Here is an 18,998-nt window from a genome sequence, read left to right on the forward strand (position 1 = left end):
AACTGATGATCCAGGCCGTTACCTACCTTCACAAGGTCATGGAATTATTTACTAGCCTGACTTACCTCTCGTAAGTACCATTCAGCACTCTTCCTCCAATACTAGACTATCTCTAGCTTGGAGAAAAATAACAATTTTTTTCCTTCAGCTGTAACAACTTACTACTTGATTTCTACATGGATGAAAAACAGAAGTTAACTCAAGTGGTAAAAAACTGAGAATTTTGAGAAAACACATTCTAAGCTCAAAACTAAAAAAGTTCTGGTTCCAGGGAACATGAAGTAAGTATACTCTACCCTGTCTCTCCCTCTAAATATAACTATAAATCCTGGACAAAATGTATTCCACAGCTACTTGAGGGCTCTGAAAAGTAAATGACAGCAAGAGGATTGAAGAAAGCAGAATCTGAAGCTCTACTGAATTGGCAAGAGGTTCTCATTTTCCCTCCAGTATGGCTCTCTGATCCCAAAAGGCAGCCCAAAACCCAGAAGTGCTCACTGGGTATAGAGAGAAGGAGCTCTAAAAAAAGCCCCCTCTTTTTCTGGTCCAGGGAGAAAGAAAAGGGAAGATCAGTGACAATAGGGGAACGTCTCTCTTTGGGCTTTTCATTTTTCCCTTCCCTCCACCTCTGCCCCTAGACAACACTGCAATGGTAGTTGCTATAGCAGAACGGCAATGGCAATGGCAATGACAGCCAGGCAGACACCTAAAAACTGTGGGAGGGAACTCTTTTTTTTGACCAGTGGAATTGTGATCCCAAGAGCATGGGGTAAATCACTTCTCTCTTCCCTTTCTCTATCATCCACTTCTTGACAAAAGGGTGAATTCATGAAAAAACATAACTCTCATTGTGAATGTACCTAACAATAGGTCTAAAAAATACATAAAGCAAAACTTGACAAATATATAAGGAAAAACAAATCCCCAATTATAGTTAGGAGACTTCAACATGCCTCCCTCAGTAATTGATAGAATTATGTAGACAGAATATCAGCAACGATACAGAAGACCTGAATACCACCATCAACTAACTGGATCTAACCAACATTTACAGAACAACCCAACTAACAAGAACAGAATGCACATTCTTCTCAACTGTACACAGAACATTCACCAAGACAGATCATGTCCTGGGTCATAAAAAATAGTTAATAAGGGCTGGCCAGTTAGGTCAGTTGGTTAGAGCACCAGCTTGCAACAACAACCTCAAGGGTTTGGTTCCCTGTGCTGGCCAGCCACCAAAAATAAAAAAAGAATAAATAAAACAAATAATTTTTTTAAGTTAATAAATTTAAATGAATGGAAATCATAGAAGGTATAGTCTCTGACCATAATGAAATTAAACTAAAAATCAGTAACAGAAAGCTAACCAGAAAAATCTCCAAATACTTGGAAATTAAATGACATATTCCTAAGGGAAATTAGTAAATACAGTGCACTGAAAAAATAAACACACTTATCAAAATTTGTGTTATGCACTAAAGCAGTGCTTAGTGGGAAGTGTATGGCAAACGCCTACATCTCAGAAAAGAAACATCTTGGGCTGGTCCGTGGCTCACTTGGGAGAGTGTGGTGCTGATAACACCAAGGAGATGGGTTCAGATCCCTATATAGGGATGGCCAGTTAGCTCACATGGGAGAGCGTGGTGCTAACAACAACAAGTCAAGGATTAAGATCCCCTTACCGGTCGTTTTTTTTTAAAAAGAAAAGAAACATCTCAAATTAATCTAAGCTTCCACTTTAAGAAACTAGAAAAAAAGGCAAAATAAATGCAAAAAGGAAGGAACAAAGCAATAAAGAATAGAAATTAGTGAAATTAAAAACAAAAATAGAGGTAGTCAATGAAAATGAAAGCTGGTTCTTTGAAAAGATTAATGAAATTGAAAACCTCTGACCAGACCAGACTATAAAAGGAAAAAAAAAGAGACAACACAAATTACCTATATCAGGAATGAAAGTGGGGATTTCACCACAGATATTAAAAGGGTAACTAGGTAATACCACGAACATCTTAACGCATATCACAACCGGACATCCATATGCAAAGAAAAATAAAAATGGACCTCAACCTAAATCTCACACCCTATAAAAATATTAATTCAAAATGGATCAGAGATCTAAATGTAAAATGTACAACTATAAAACTTTTAGAAGGTATAAGAGAATGCCTTCATGACCTTGGGTTAGTCACAGAGTTCTTGGACATTACACCAAAGGCATAATCCGTAAAAGAAAAAATGAGAAAATTTAAAAATAAGAAAATTAGACTTCATCAAAATTACAAACTTTTGGTACTATGATAAACACTGCTAAGAAAATGAAAGACAAGCTAATGAATGGGATATATCCAAATCATGTAACAGACAAAGAATTTGTATCTAGGACATAAAAGGAACTCTCAAAACACAAGTTAAAAAAAAATCCAATTTTTAAAAATGGGCAAAAGACTTAGACATTTTACCAAAGAGGGATAAGGACAGTAAATAGGCACATTTGAAAAGATTCTCAACTATATTAGGAATTAGAGAAATGCAAATTAAAATCACAATAAGGTACCTCTAGACACCTATTAGAATGGCTACATATCAAGTATTGGGAGAATGCAGAACAAATGGAACTCTCAGACATTGCTGGTGAGGACACAAAATGGTACTGCCACTCTAGAAAACAGCTGTCAGTTTCTTATGAACTAAAACATACACCTACCATACGACCCAGCAATCCCACATCCAGGAATTTATCCAAAAGAAATGAAAACTTATATTCACATAAAAACCTGAACATGAACTATTTAGAGCAGCTCTGTTCATAATTGCCAAAAACAGGAAACAAAATGTGGTAAATTCATAAAGTGGAAGACTATGTGGCAATAGAAAAGGAACAAACCATTACTACACACCATAACATACACAGCTCTAAGCATTATGCTGAAAGAAAACTGTCTCAAAAGATTATATATTGGATGATTCCATTCATATGATATTTTTGAAAAGACAAAATCACAGTGAAGAATGGATGAGTGGTTGCCAGTGGTTGGGGGGAGGGGGCTAAAATAGGACAGCATGAGGAAGTTTTTCTGAGATGATGGAATTGTATCCTACCTGTGGTGATGGCTACATAAATCTAGTCATGTGTTTAAAACTCACAGAACCATAAACCCAAAAAGTCAATTTTACTGTATGCTAATTTAAAAATTAAAGAGTTTTTTAGAAAGTAAACAAAAAAGCCCTTCAACTGAACAATTAAGACCTATTTTGATCAGTTACAGAATATATACCTGGGATAGTAAGTGGACTAATGAGAAAGTTACTAATTGTTTGGTCCTGCTCAAAGGCATATGATATTTAACCACTTGTGAAACAAAATATTACTTACGATATGGTCATATTAATAGCCCTATAAAATGACAACCCTTATATAAGGAATGGCTGAAGGTAGTCTCACCTGAAACATGAAGTCATTTTCTGTGCCAATGAACTAGACATGGGGGATGGAAGACTAGAGAGGGCTCTATTGATTGAACCATAGAGGAATCAAGATGTCTAGAAAGGAGTTTCTGAGTGTCAGGTCAGTGTCCTCCCAACAGAGGCACGTCAGAAAAGTTGCCTGTTAAGCTACGTCCCTTTTGGACTTCTAAACAGGTGAAATGAGACTGAAAGAAAAGATAACACTTTATGTACATGGGGAAAGGCAATTACAAATCTTCAGGAACTTGTATTTCTCTTTACTTTTAATTTAAGAAAGTCTACTCTGGGCCAGCCCATGGCTCACTTGGGAGAGTGTGGTGCTGATAAAACCAAGGCCACGCGTTCGGATCCCTATATAGAGATGGCCAGTTGGCTCACTTGGGAGAGCGTGGTGCTGACAACACCAAATCAAGGGTTAAGATCCCCTTACTGGTCATCTTTTAAAAAAAAAAAAAAAAAAAAAAGGAAGGAAGGAAGGAAGGGAGGGGAGGGAGGGAGGGAGGGAAGGAAGGAAGGAAGGAAGTCTATTCTGAAAATTCCTTCCATTTCCAACCCTACAAAAAAGAATAATAAGAAATTTGTGTCCATATTATGGCCAATGCACTGAAAGGAGGGAGGCACACCATAGGAACCAAGATTTGGAAATAATAGCAATTAAAGTAAAAGAATCACAAGTGAAGGAGAAACTACTGAGGTACAGAACTGGGGCTATCCAGCCAGCCTCTTTCCCTATCTTCCCATCTTCTTTCATTAATAAACCTTGGAAATTATGATTTTATATTCTGAAGTAAGATTTTACATGGAAAGTAATAAAAGAAAAGATAAAACCAAAGTTCATTAATGTTTACAGAGGCTTGTCTATGCCTGACAATGCAATAAGTGCTGGGGACTGGCAAGGATATGATCTCTATCCTTAAGAAATCAAAAGACTAGTGGAGGAAATGGATCTTTACAATTCCAGCTATATAATAAAAAGAAGCAGAAACTGCTGATCAATAACTAACAGAAAATTATACTTATGATAAATCAATAATAGTCCTGGACAAACTAGTTTAATATATTTAGAACATTTTTCTTTTGCAAAATTAAGTGCTTTCTGGATCAGCCCAACTCCAAAATCCCATATGGAATGAGATCTGTAGCAAAGTACAAGTCCACAACTTCTCATCCAAAACCTTTAGGGGAGAATTCAGAATTTTTCTAATTTTGGAAAGGTAGTACATGATATATACTATATGTCATAACTCACCCACCATGTCTTCCATTATTGAACAGTACTTCTGCAGCAAGACATCAATATTCACACTAAGTGTGAGAAATAAATACTACAAACAGCCTCATGTCTGGTCAGGTCAGATTTTACCACCAAAAGAATTATTAAAATATCCTGGTTTTCAGTGTTTTTTTAGATTTCAGAATTCAAATAAGGGATTGTGGGCGGAAAGCTAAAAATGATAACCATGGACTAAAATTACCTGGGTTTGAATCCCAGTTCCACCATTTATTAGCTGTGTATCCTTGAATAAATAACTTAACCTCCTAGAGCTTCAGTTTTCTCATCTGTAAAATGGGGAGAGAGTACCTACCTCAAAGGGCTATTACAAGAATTAAATGAAAATACATGTAAAATTCTTAGCGCAGTACCTGGGTATATAGTAAGCACCAAATGTTTGCCATTACATTGGCTCTATAAACTATCCTTGCATAAATTATTTTGTGCAAAAATAAGATGCAGAAAGATATACAATATTTAATGTTTATAAAAGTTTAAAACAGGTAAAGGAACATATTCTTTAGAGATAGAAAACTGCAGTAAGGAAATAAAAACATGCACAGGAAAGATAAAAGATCAAACCCAAAACAGTGGTACACCTGGGAAGGAGAGGAATATGATCAGGGAAAGAATGACAGATAGGACACTGGTAATGTTTTCTTTCTTACACTAGGTTGTAGATAAGTGAATATTTATTATTATCCTCCATAAGTTTTATGTCTAAAATATTTAATATTAAAAATCAAATTCAAATACATCTAATTTGGGTAGTAAATGTTATGGACCACATAATCTGGAAAATATAACCTACTTGCTTTTGTTACCATGTTGAGGATTTCTTTATATTTTTAAAGCTTTTTAACTTGCTTTTTAAAATGCTCAAAAACCATGATTCTTTAAAATACAACAGCTTAAACATCTATCATTAAACAATTTTTAAAATCCTTTTAAAAAAATAAGGTATGAATCTAGTAAATAGTAGTGACCTGACTATACAGAACACAGCTGAGAATCCAAAAACACATTTTTTTATGATCTCAAGCAGCCAATACACAGACGGTCACATCAACACACTGAAACACCTACTTTACTCCAGACAGAGGTTCTCATCAGCCTATTCTGGAATAGAAGCTACAAATAAGGGAAATGGAAGGGAAGAAGGGAGGAAAATGGGGCCCAGAAAATAGAAACTGCTTTAGGAAAGGACACCTATGGTAAGTAAAAATGCCACCGATCAGCAAAAGAATATATAGCAGAAACAAGCATTTAAAAAACATAGTCTGAGACTACTTAGTGTACTAGCAAAAAGCATTTAACTTCCCCTAAGGTATTAAGAGCACCAGTGAATTACAAATAGTACCATAACGTAGTTTTTGTATGACCCTAATTCACTAAGAAATGGTTAAAATAAGATTAACATTTAATATAGAGGGGAGAAAATCCAAATACAAAATTGTATCTCTGCAATAACCAAATTCTAAAAATTGTGTAGTTCAGATACAGTAATCTGCCTTTATTAATTTAACTAGCTGACCCATCAAAGACTGAGAAAGGTATGTTAAAGTCTACCATTATGGTTGTGTTTCTGTCAATTTCTCCATATATATCTAACAGTTTACCTTTAATATTTCAATGGTTTTATTCAGTGCCTAAGTGTTCCATATTTTACACTCATTATGGCTTGTACACTTTATCAAAATAAAATATCCCTCTGTTTTGTTTTTTAAAACAAATAATTAAAAAGTAAAAATACTTATTAGAACAAGGACAGAAAGGAAACACAGAAAACTTAAAGTCTGACTTGTCAAGGTACACGGATTATAGATAAATGTATTTCAATTTTCATTAATAGTCATATGATAAATAATAGTCATATGATAAATATGAAAAAAAAAGGAAAAAAAGAAAGTGTAAAATTCATTTTAGAAAAATTTCTATCCAAAATTGTTAAACAAAATTAGGTTTTGGAGCTTAAACTAAATGAGATTAGTTTATATACCCAAACAGTAATCAAAATTATAAAATACACACTAAGGAAAGAAACTTTTAAATAGTAGAAGAGAAAACAAACAAACAAACAAACAACTGCATGTTTCAATTCTCCTAAAACTGATCGCCCAAATGGGGAACACAACTATTTTCCAAAATCTCCACAAATCCCTTTGGGGATAAAAATTTTCCTCATACAGCAATACCATTCTCAAGCCATGATTACCTTTTTTTCTTTGAAATGCCTTTCTCCTAATCAATATAAGCTTCCTAAGGCTAGATCTTTGTCTTGTTCACCGTTATATGCTCCTTACCTATGAGAGCAGGAACTTGATAAACACTGTATTTATTAAATCCTAAATGCTAAAAAAATAAAAAGACTCTTATCTAAAGAAAATGTACTTGTTCTTTCCAAAGCACACAAAATAAAAGTGTACCAAATGCTCACCAATAACTGTGGGAAAAGGCAGTCAGGATGCAACCCAGTTCTCTATTCTACCCTGCCCAGATAACTTTCTCCCTCCTTCAGAACTCACACTACCTGCTGTATAAACTGTGAGCTACTGACAGCCAACAGGCAAGAACACATCAGCAAAAAGTTAGAGCCCCTGCTGCTATGTGGTCATTCTTCCACTAAAACCTAAAGGTATTTAAGCTCTAAATCTAAAATGAAATCCTAAATTAAAAGTAATTTTTCAACATTAAAATCACTTCCTTTTCTGTCCAACACAAAGATTGTACTTGAAGAAATCTTTCTTGCTAAACAATGAGAAAAGATTCAAGAAATTAGACTTCAATTAACTTTGCCACTGAATACTGAGTAAAATTCAGTCACAGATTTGTAAGTATGGCTGAGAATGTTCAAGAGACATAAGTTAACATCACGCAAAACCTTCGAAAGAAGTTAACATGCATTCCCTCTGGTATTCTCCACATGGCCTGTATTTTTATATTAGGCACCATACAGAACCCATATTTCAGGTTTTTATTTCATATGAGGGTACTCCAAAAAGTTCATGGAAAGAGTCATATTACCTTTTAATTCTATTTTTCCATGAACTTTCTTAAGTACCCTCGGATGTATATCTGGATTGCTTTAATGCGTTTACAACTTGCAAAATACTATGACTGGAATGTAACACTAAGAAAGCTTAATTAAACCACATCAATCAATTGTATTATGCTCCAATCAGATCTTTATTTTCTGTTATCGTATAGATACTGGCATCATCATTGACCTAGCTGTTTTTTTCACTGTCTTTTGTGTTTTTGTGCTTTTTTTTTTCCAGAGGGTGGGGTGGAAGGGAGGGGGGTGGTGAGGTGAGGAGAGCGCACACCTATTTTCCCTGGATGAAGAAATGTGTTCACAGAAGGGAAATGGTCTACAGAGTAAAGAAAAAGGAGACCAGTGTCAGTACACCACTGTCTGAAAAAGAGACGAAATCTGAGGGTAAGTATTTTGGTTACTGGAGGAGCAAATGCCATTGTGGGACAGGATAGGTCTTTCATCAGGTTTCATCACCGCCTGGAATGATGAAACACTCAAGACCATCCAACCTTATATGCTCTGGTTTCAGGCTTTCAATGCGACTTTCTCATTATTGTCTTCTCAAGTACTTCAACTCCCAAGTACCTCCATACAAGAAATAGTGTGCTGTGGAAAGTAGACACAGATAATTCAGAAGAAAAACACAGCCCCCTTGTGAATTACAATACTATTACTATAACTTACAAATCGGTGTGTTTGAAAAGTCTGAATCATCCCTAGGTGTACTACCAAAATGGAATTTCTGGATCTTCAAGACTAAGGAATGGGCTGTGGAATGTGTGACCACATTGAGATACCACCACACCCTGTCATCCCTCTAAGAGGTCTTAAGTTCAATTCTCCCTAAATTGCCACAGTAATCACAGGAATCTTCTTTTATGCTTAATTATCCATAATCAAAATTCACCAAAACAGATTTTAAAAATGGATGTGTGTGGGCCGAGCCCGTGGCGCACTCGGGAGAGTGCAGCGCTGGGAGCGCAGCAACGCTCCCGCCCTGCCGCGGGTTCGGATCCTATATAGGAATGGCCGGTGCACTCACTGGCTGAGTGCCGGTCACGAAAAAGACAAAAAAAAAAAATAGATGTGTGTAAATGCAAACCTGCCTACTGAACAATTCAATAGCATTAAGATGCATGAAAAGCAATAAAGACCAAACAATGATAGGAAAACAAGATAAACATCTAATTTGATGCTGATAAAATAAAAAGCAATTTTTCACTCTCCCAACCATAATGTTATTAGCAAAAATATATTAAGGTGTTCTCAATTTGAGAAATGTCATCAAATTCTCAAAACAAAATTTTAGTTTTAACACCAAGGTCTAAGGTCTAGTGTCCGATGCCTGTATCCACCAGCATCATAAAAAAAGAAAGAAAGAAAGAAAATTTTAGTTTTTTAAAGACATGCCCAAAAGGGTAAAATAAATGTTGAGGGAGGGTAGCTGTACCTGGTATAAATATACATGCCTTTTTAACTTCTATATATTTTCTGTAATTTCAAGTAATAAATATGTGTAACTTGAGTAATAAAATTTGCTTTGAAACTTCAAATTAATAAAAACCACAAGAATGAATTTAAAAAACTGCAAATTTTCAAACTTAATAAGATGTTATTCATCCCAAAAAGACTTATCTAAGAGCATTTCTCTACAGGACGACAAGCAAAAATGTTAGAAGGGTATTTAACTAAGGTAAAAAATTTCAATTTTCTCTAGTATATTCTTCATGAATCCAAAGTTCTGCTAATTCTGGATACACAAGGGGGATGGGGAAGGTTGTCCACAGACATTTAAAGAAAGTATAATATTCATTTTTAACCTGTGTTTCTGATATAACTATTAGAAATGGAGTGAAAAAAAAAAAAGTCCCAGTGACAACAGTGTCAAAATAAAGTATCTAGGAACAAATTTGGTAAGAAAGGTATAAAAGCTTTGAAAAAGGTATGAAACATTTATTGAAAGACCTAAAATAAAACCTGAGCAAGTGGAGACACACCTCATTAACAAATGCCAGGCCTCCGAAATTAATATATGAATATAGTGCAATTTCAAGCAGTGGGCTTTTTTGAGGTTTTCTGAACTCAAGAAATGATTTTCAATCCATACATATACAAGAATAAATGTCTAATAACAGGCAAAAAATGAAAAACTACAGTGATAGGAGCTTCTCTTAACAAAAAATATCTTTGAAGTTATTATACTCAGTCAAAATAATGGTACAGGAAGAGAAAAAGAGAACATCCAAAAATAGAGCAAACATATATGGGAACTTAACATATGACAAGGTGGCATTTAATTCACTGAGGAAAAAACGGTTTATTTAGTTCTGCCATAGCTGGCTCTCCTTACATAGGAAAATCATATAAGAAACCCACCTTCACATATAAATGTTAACTCCAGATAAATAAATTAAAGTTATCTTTTAAACCACAACATTAAAAGAACATTTAGAAGAATATTTGCATATCAATGTGTGTAAATAAAAACGACATAACCAGGGCCGGCCCGTGGCTCACTCGGTAGAGTGCGGTGCTGGTAACACCAAGGCCACGGGTTCGGATCCTATATAGGGATGGCCGGTTTGCTCACTGGCTGAGCGTGGTGCTGACAACACCAAGCCAAGGGTTGAGATCCCCTTACCGGTCATCTTTTTAAAAAAAAAAAAAAAAAAACGACATAACCAAAGGCTAGTAAAATCAAAGTATAAGCTACTTCTTCGTTTTTTCTTAAATAATCAACACCATTTATTAAGTTTTCATCATGGGAAGTTTCTAAAGACAATATAGAGCCCATGCTCTCACTGGTGGAGAAAAATACATATTTTAAAACATCGTAAATACTAGCTACTATCATTAAAGGAGGTTCTTTTTACTTACAATAAAATTTGTTTCCCTTCATTAATCATAAAAATCTAATGTCTATAAAGACTCAATTAACACTATACAGTGTGCCTATTTTCAGTTCAGATTTCCCAACCAGTTTTCTCAAACTAATATTTTCATCATATTTTAAAATAATGTTTTCAAAATTTTCAATCAGTGAGAAGGGAACCAAATCTTTTATGCAGACTTTTTAAAAAAGGGAATGAAAGAATTAACTTCCCTTCATTTTCTTCACTTGAAACTGAACAATTTCTCAATAATGAGGTATGGTAAAGAGCTTCACTAACCTCACTGTAGAAATACTAATGGAAATCCTTTTGAGTTGTACAACTGTATAATCATTTCTGTATAAAAGTTAGCTCTTATAAGCAAATAGTGTACATTACCTACTCTATGTGTCTTAATTTTAGCACCAAGGCTTGTAAAGAGGGGGCTGCAAAAGTTATTTCATAGTTCCAAAAATCTGAATTCAAATCTCATATTTGCCACTCCAGGAATCCATAACATTAACCTCAAAACCAGACAAGCTGAAAAGCCTGGGATGCTCAGTACACCAGGAATACAAGGAGATACAACAACCAAGTTAGCAAAGCAACTGCATATCAGGTGACACTGTGACTGTTGTACTTTAACAACAGAGAAAGGGGGGTAAAACCTACTTGCCTTTAAGAGGTCTTTTTTTTTTTTTTTTTTTTTAAAGACAACTGGTAAGGAGATCTTAACCCTTGACTTGGTGTTGTCAGCACCACGCTCTCTCAAGTGAGCCACAGGCCGGCCCTTAAGATGTCTTTAATTATTCATAAAATACAAAAGTCACATGTACTAGTACTTTCCCCATCTTTTAAAAAATTATGATTTTTTTCCCCTTCTAAGCCTATTTAATTTTTCAGTGACATTTATAACTTACTAATTTTCTGTCCCCAATGGGTCTCACTAGGCTTTTAAAAAAGAACTTCCAAGTACTTAATAAAAAAAGTATTTCTTATTTCAATCACCTTTTCCTAAACGATGTCCTTCTATACTTAAGTGTTAGCTAATGCTGACTCAACAAGTTTGGCAGGTGAAGTTTTTCCGCTTCTGCACCCTTCAGAAACTTTGACAGGTTTCTTCTAGCAACCACAATTCATGCCAAATTAAATGTTTTGTGTCACTCCTTCAGTGAGGAAAAAAAACCTGCATGTATTTTCAAGGTAGAAATGATACTTCCTTTCCCTTTTCTTTTTCCTGCCTTCATTTAAATAAAATTTTCTGCACAAAAAGGCAACCTGAAAACTCCAAATCATTTTGACAAAGATATGATATTCAAAACCTATAAGCCAAGAAATGAGAGGTTACATAAATCTTTATGTTCTCTCAATGTTAAAATTGCTTGCTACTTTAAATATTATCCTGCATAAGAAACTGAATAAAACAGAGATAAAAGAAAGCCAAAGTCAAGAAATAAAAACAATTCGTCAATCAAGGGAAGATTAGATTACAAGCACCTAAAACAGCCAAAAATAAGTTGCTGCTGTTAGAAGAAAGGTAACAATTTTAGTTTTCTGAAACTTAATCTAAATAAGAGTTCTAAAGTGTTAATATTAAATAAGTCCTGCTGTATACATAATTTTAAAATCCTCATCAAATGCAAATAAGAGGATTAAGCATTGCAGAAATCTGATTTCATATGTAAATTCCCAATTTAACTTTTTTTTAATTAAAAATAATATTTTGGAAAATACTCATTCAACTTTTTAAATTTGTATAAATTGAGGGCCGGCCTGTGGCTCACTTGGGAGAGTGTGGTGCTGATAACACCAAGGCCAAGGGTTCAGATCCACTATATAGGGATGGCCGGTTAGCTCACTTGGGGGAGCGTGGTGCTGACAACACTAAGTAAAGGGTTAAGATCCCCTTACCAGTCATCTTTTTAAAAAAATAATAAATAAATAAATAAAATTTGTATAAATTAAAAAGTTTTTACATATCATAAAAATTTGGGGTTTTGGTTTGCATACCACTGATTTTTAAAACTCCTTTTTAAAATAAATACTGGTAAAAGAGAAAAAAAATAAATACTGGGGTTAAATATCACCAAAGTGTTACCTGGCCATTTCTGTACTTTATAGTTTCACACTAAAATTTGCCCTCAAATCTAGAAGTGCTGTCAATGAAACAGATCAGATCAATGAACAAGCAACTGCTCCCAAAAGAAAATGAATGAGGTTTCCTAAAGTCAATTTCAGTATAATTCCCAACAATCTCAGACAAAGTAGACATTCATGTATGTGCTGATCAATCAATGGTGCACCAAACAGCAGTCTTCTAGTAACTTGTTAAGGCAAAAGGACACTTTCTCCAAATGAATGCAAACCAACTAAAAAAGAATGACATTTAAATACCAGTACATGGAATGAACTGAGTTAAATAACACCTATCTAATAGCTCTTCCAATACTTTGTCTGAAAAGTTTAACTCAGAAATGGTACATTTCAGTAGTAACTACAAGGGGATACTTAGTAAATGAGTGGAACATTCCATATGTGTACAGTGTTTGACAATTCCTTTAAACCAAAAGAGAAAATTCCATAGCTTCAGTTATGCAGACTCACAGAACTCACTAGTATCTAATAGTAACTAATATATTTTTGAAAAATCTCCTTGGAACAGATAACAAGAACACTGATTATTTACAGTGAAATATGATGTCTCCTAAGACATCATATGACCTGTACAGGAGTACAGTCTCAATTCAATAACCTGATGATAAGAATAGTGCATCTATATATGCGGTAGAAGTATTTTAACAGATTTAACTCAGTTCAAGTTATAAATTTCACAGTCACTCAACTGTGATCTCAAACAAGTTATATCTCTTTTGCATATGTAAAAACGAAGGCTGAGATGAAATGTGGGAAATAATCAGTGAATTATTGTAAAATACTTTTATTCAAGTATGCTAAACTGCAAACATACTTTAAATGTAGAATAAAATGATGAAATTATGGGTAGCTGGAGGGTCCATGTTTTTCAAATCAAAAGTTAAGGTCCGACCAAAAACAGAGGTTAACTAATATACTAATATTTGGGGGAATAGTGGAAATGAATATTTAAAATCTAAGTATCAAAAAAAAAAAAAAATTCCAACTATCCCCAGAAAAATCCAGTGCACGAAGTCACTCCGGTATCCTTTAGAATCAGTCAGCAAAGATCATTCATGTACAAACACCTGAAAGTTAAGATCACTAAGAAATCATTCACTCTTCTCTTCTGTTAACTAATCCCTATAGCAGCCAAAAAAGTTCCTCTCCTTTCTACCTACATCAGACTACTACTCTTCTTCACAGATTCCAATGTTTAGAGACATATAATCCCAAGAAAAACAGCCAAGTATCAATAGGTACCAGAAAGCTTAAGTGTTTGTTCAGCACAGGAAGGGAATCCACAAATGAGAAAACATTTGGCAGCTCAAGCCCCTCAAAAGCCATTTAGTCTGCTTTATGAACATTTACAGAAGTCCACCCTGAGCGAGTAGTTCGACAGATCTACACCAAGCCCTAACAGGGAAACATAACCAACCGTCCTGACTCTTTCAGGAAATCAGGAGGATTGGAAGAATCGGAAACTGACGTCCGCAGGACCAGGAGTTTGAGAGAAGGATAAGCAGTGTACTCGCAGGTGAGTTTAAAACACACATACACACACACAAATACCAAACAAACAAATAAAAAAAACCGGAACACTGGGAAAGAAGTTGGTTGTAAAGGTTAGAAAGGCGAGGCCGATGTCCGGTTCTGAGAGGACGGCATTGCAGGGGCAGGCAGCGATTAACTGGGCATTTGGAAATGCTGAGAGTTCTGAGAGACCTGCCCGGGTAAAACAGATGAAAACGCTGATACGTGGCTCAGAGCAGACACGCGGGGGTGGGGCCCGCTCCGCTAAGCCCCAGGCTTCCTCAATGAGTCCTCAAAGGAGGATGGCAGCCTGAGAAAGTCAATGAGTTCAAGGAGGCCCGCCCCGGCCGGGCAAAGCCACAGCACGGACCGCTGCTGCACGTGGAACCTTCCGGCCCGAGGCCTCGGAGTCTGCCCTCAAAAAGTCGGAGCAACCACTGAGGCTCCAGGCCCCTGTTGGCCCAGCCTCTGTCCTCTCTTCTCACCCCTCACAGCCTGGGACTAGACCGCTGGGACTGACAGGAAGTTTCCAGTCGAGGAATCGCTGCCGCGGCGGGGCAGAAGCAGCAATATGCTCTCAGCGTCGCGAGTGACACTTACCGGCCCGAAACCTCGAATGAAACCAGCAGCTCCGGGGGCGGCGGCAGCAGTGGTAGCAAGAACCGAACATCCAAAATGGCGGCTTCCTCGGCCTCACCACCGCTACTGCAGGCGGAGGGATCCTCAGGAAGGAGGGAGTTTTTAACTAACTTCACACACTATCGCAGAAACTTCGGTCCCGGTCTTCCTTTTCTTGTTGATTCCACGTCTCCCGAATGCAACTTCTCTTGCCTCCCCTCTCGGATTATCCAAAAATTCGGACCCCGCCGAGGACTATTTGCCAAGGAGGAGGCGACAGCCCCTAGCAGAGCGACGCAAAGCGTATCAAGGATCGGGGCTGTCACTGATGACGCGAGACGCAGCTGCCGAGTCACCGCTGCGATGAGTCTGAGCGAGAAAGATCCGGCTGACCCCGGAGCCGATGGACATTGGTTCCGCTTGGGGGGGGGGGGGCCTGGGCTACCAGGAAGTGGTGGGGCCACCTGCAGGGGGCGGGGCTAGGTAAGATAGCATAGCATGTGGGAGAAGCTGGGCAGGTGGAACGGAGAACACTGCGCTAGGCTGAGTCGCTCTTAGTCCTCGAGAGTCCGTTCCAAACCCTTTCCTTCTCCTTTGAGACCTTAGCTTTCTCTTTACTTTAACTTCAGAAACATGCTACGAGTGGTCTTGAATTCTATGGTCACATGGTATCTTTGCAACGTATTTTATGAAAAAAGAGGATGACGCGAAAGAATGGATTCTAAGCCCAGTACCACCGGTCCCTTGGACAAGTCACTTACACTCTCCAGGGCCTTAGTTTCCCCAGATGTAAAAAGAGAAAACTTCAGCTGATGATAGCTAAAATCTTTCCAGAATGGGCTTTCTATCTATTACTCCATGAGCTAGTGACCTGAGCCAAAGAAAGTCTAACTAGACAGTTCCTAACTTGAAAAATAATTACTAACATCTGACACGCGTCTTTTCCTTGAGGGCTTTGATATCGTGGCCCATTTAAAGGAAAGGTGACCTACCTAGACTGAAATCCTTCAGATAGATTGGCAACACAGTACTCTCAAAAGTGAATAAAACACAGCACCAGGCTGGATGCCAAAAAGAAGGGAACTAACCACAAATCTTGAGTTTAGGACCTGACTGTCATAGGCAGAAGGTTGCACTTTTTTCCTTAGAAAATCACTTTCATGCACGGATTTTAAAACACTTTTGGAAAGTTGAAATGTGTAGGCCCATTTGTATAATTCTGTCCTTGAACTACTGCGGCATGCCAAGTGGCTGGAAAGAAAGGAGGCCAAGGGTGCACTAATAGTAATTATCATTTTTATTATTAAATATTGATATCACATTGCTCATAAAGCACCTTCATATGTATAATCTAATTTGGCCCTCCGGACAACCTCCTGAGCATACTAGACAAGCATAATAAGTAACTTAGTTTTACAAATAAGGAGACTGAGACTCAGAGAAACTGACTCACTGAAAGACCCATCCTCTTCTCTTCCCCCCTGGGGTTTTGCTATGGGGTGATATCTTACGAATTAGAAAACGGTACCCACCACCCACCACCACTCCCACCACCTGCACATACACTCACATACTCAGGGTGTGATCAACCCAGAGCAAATGGTTTGGAGAGCAGAATGTTTATGGAATTCACACCCTCCTACCCCACTGGGAGCCAAAGCAGTGAAAGAGGGCTTTTTGGAAGACATGGCTTGTCACTTGGAATCTGTGGTACTAAAGGGGCACCCTATCTCTCAGGTTTAGCAAGGCAGTGGATTTTCTTAAATGACTGAATTAGTCACAGCAGCTGAAGGCTTTAGACCTTTAGAGAAAGGGGAATGGGGAAAGCTCTCTCTCTAAAGAAACGCAGTCAGCATCTTTCACAAGGAACTCCTCCTGCCTCTCCACATGCCAGAGACCCCAGCTGAGAAAGGAGAGTGAAGAGGGTACAACCCTGTAGGAAATATGGTGACGTGAGTCAAAGAGGTAGCTCTACTGGCCTGTTTTGGTATCGTTTGAGTCACATGAATCTATAAATAAGCCTGAAAAAGAGAAATTAGTCTTTCTGCTGTTGTTTGTGTAATGTTTTCACAAAAAGCGTTTTCACATTCTTTTAAGCAAGTCCCTAATCACAGTATATTCTGGCCTGAGAAGAGAGTTTAATTAAAACTAATCCTTCAGTTATGACAACAGCCAGAAATGTAAAAATTAAAATTTCAAGAGCCAACTCCATACACTCTTTGACTTCCTATCAAGACCATTAGGACATCTACTATATATTCCCTCAATGTACTATATATTCCCTCCAGTGAAGACCAAGCCCGGAGGATATGAGGTTAGGCCCAGTTCCCTCTTTGCTTTAGAAATGTATTTATTTATTTGTTTGTTTGTTTATTTATTTATTTGTGGTTGGCCAGTATGGAGATCCAAACCCTTGACCTTGCTGTTATCAGCACCACACTCTAACCAAGAGAGCAATCAAAAAAATCTAGAATTTTTTTAAAGAGGCAACCCAAAGTACCACCCGAGAAGTTTTATGTCACAATATGCTTTTTGTAGAGTAGTTATTCTTGCCTTGTAAATGATTCTGTATTATGTCGGCACCTTTAGAGGGAAAAATCTCACCAGGTATGAGACTACAATCAACTCAAACTCCAAATTATGGAAATGATGCCATTCTCCCATTAGGGAAGACAAAACTGAGGTCACCAAAGAAGGAAGCAGCATCCAGACACAGCAAAACTTCTGACTCATTGCTTTTTACTCAAATAATTTCATTTCTTTAATAAGGGCACCATCATTTGCCTAGAAGAATCCATGGTAAATTGTTTTTATTTTCCTTTAGGTGCATAGCCTCATCCTTGTTCCTCTAAAGTTGGCCCTATGTGTTGCTTTAAAATTAGCCTAGCAAGTCCAAGAAGAATTTGGACATTGCAGTAACTGGGGCAGCCAGTCCCTGGTGCCCAGCTCAGGGAACGCCAAACTCCTTCTCTGCCAAGCCATTCATACATGCCAGAGGACAGCTTAGGACTCTGGCAGGTGCCAGTGTGAAGTGCCTTACTTCTGAGGAGAGGCAGCCAGCTTGCTATGCAAGTGGCTCCCTGGCCTTGGATTTGAAGATCCTCCCTCTAACCCTATCTTCTTTGAGTTAACTTTTTTTTCCTAAAGAGGAAGAAAATCCCAGAATGAAACATTCAAGACCAAACTGATTTTTTAAAGAGAGACATTAGTTTATAGGTAATCACTTTCTTGTACACAAAAGGGGCAACGTAAACTCTCCTGGACACATAAAATAGGATTCTGAAATAGAGATTTCACATACCAATAATTGCATTTAAAAATTGATTTGGCATTTTGCTATGAACCTAAAACTGCTCTTAAAGTCTATTAAAAAGAAAAACAGGGCTGGCTGGTTAGCTCAGTTGGTTAGAACACAGCCTTATAACACAAAGGGCAGGGGTTCAGATCCCCATAGCCAGTTACGCAAGAGACCAAAAAAAAAAAAAAATTAAATTGGCCATCTTGTTTTCTCAGCCTCTCCTTTGTCTGGTCTCATACAATCACTAATATTTAGTCCACTAGAACATAGCAGATAGTAAAAACTAAAATGGAAACTAATATTTATTGAGCAACCACTAAATGCTAAAGAGCTTTATATACATTATTTCTTTCAATTCTCATCATTATCCCCATTTTACAGATAAGAAAAAGGAGGCTCACAGCTAGTAAGTGGCAGAGTAGATATTTTAATCCAGGTGTACAGGATACCACTGATTTCCTGAAAATATTTCTCTCATTCACACTGTTTGAACATTCATTCTTTTTTTAAAAAATTTTTGGTAGCTGGCCAATATGGGGATTGTACATTCATTCTTTAAGATACTCATTTTTTTAAAAAAGACTTATTTCTCTAGCTTCTTAGCTCTCTCACACACATTTGACAAGAGGTACCATTTTCCAAAAGTCTTACAGCTAATAAGTATAGGGGTGGGATTTAAATTCACACCATTCTGCGTCCCTGGAAAAAGAGATAACTACAAGAAAAATAAGGATCCAAGAGAAAACAAACTAAAGTTTACTGACTGTA

The 18,998-nt window shown here is 37.0% G+C and overlaps 1 protein-coding gene across 1 annotated transcript in view; it reads right to left on the reverse strand.

Annotated features, from left to right (window-relative positions):
• Positions 1-15,226, reverse strand: part of AP1G1 (adaptor related protein complex 1 subunit gamma 1) — a 76,647-nt gene extending 61,421 nt beyond the window's left edge. The window contains exon 1 of the mRNA XM_063109666.1: positions 14,915-15,226. The gene's annotated coding sequence lies outside the window, so the exon portion shown is untranslated. The remainder of the gene's footprint in view (positions 1-14,914) is intronic.
• Between the last annotated feature and the right edge of the window lie 3,772 nt (positions 15,227-18,998).

This window comes from Cynocephalus volans, chromosome 10 (genome assembly GCF_027409185.1).
Source record: "Cynocephalus volans isolate mCynVol1 chromosome 10, mCynVol1.pri, whole genome shotgun sequence".
NCBI classification, from domain to species: domain Eukaryota; kingdom Metazoa; phylum Chordata; class Mammalia; order Dermoptera; family Cynocephalidae; genus Cynocephalus; species Cynocephalus volans.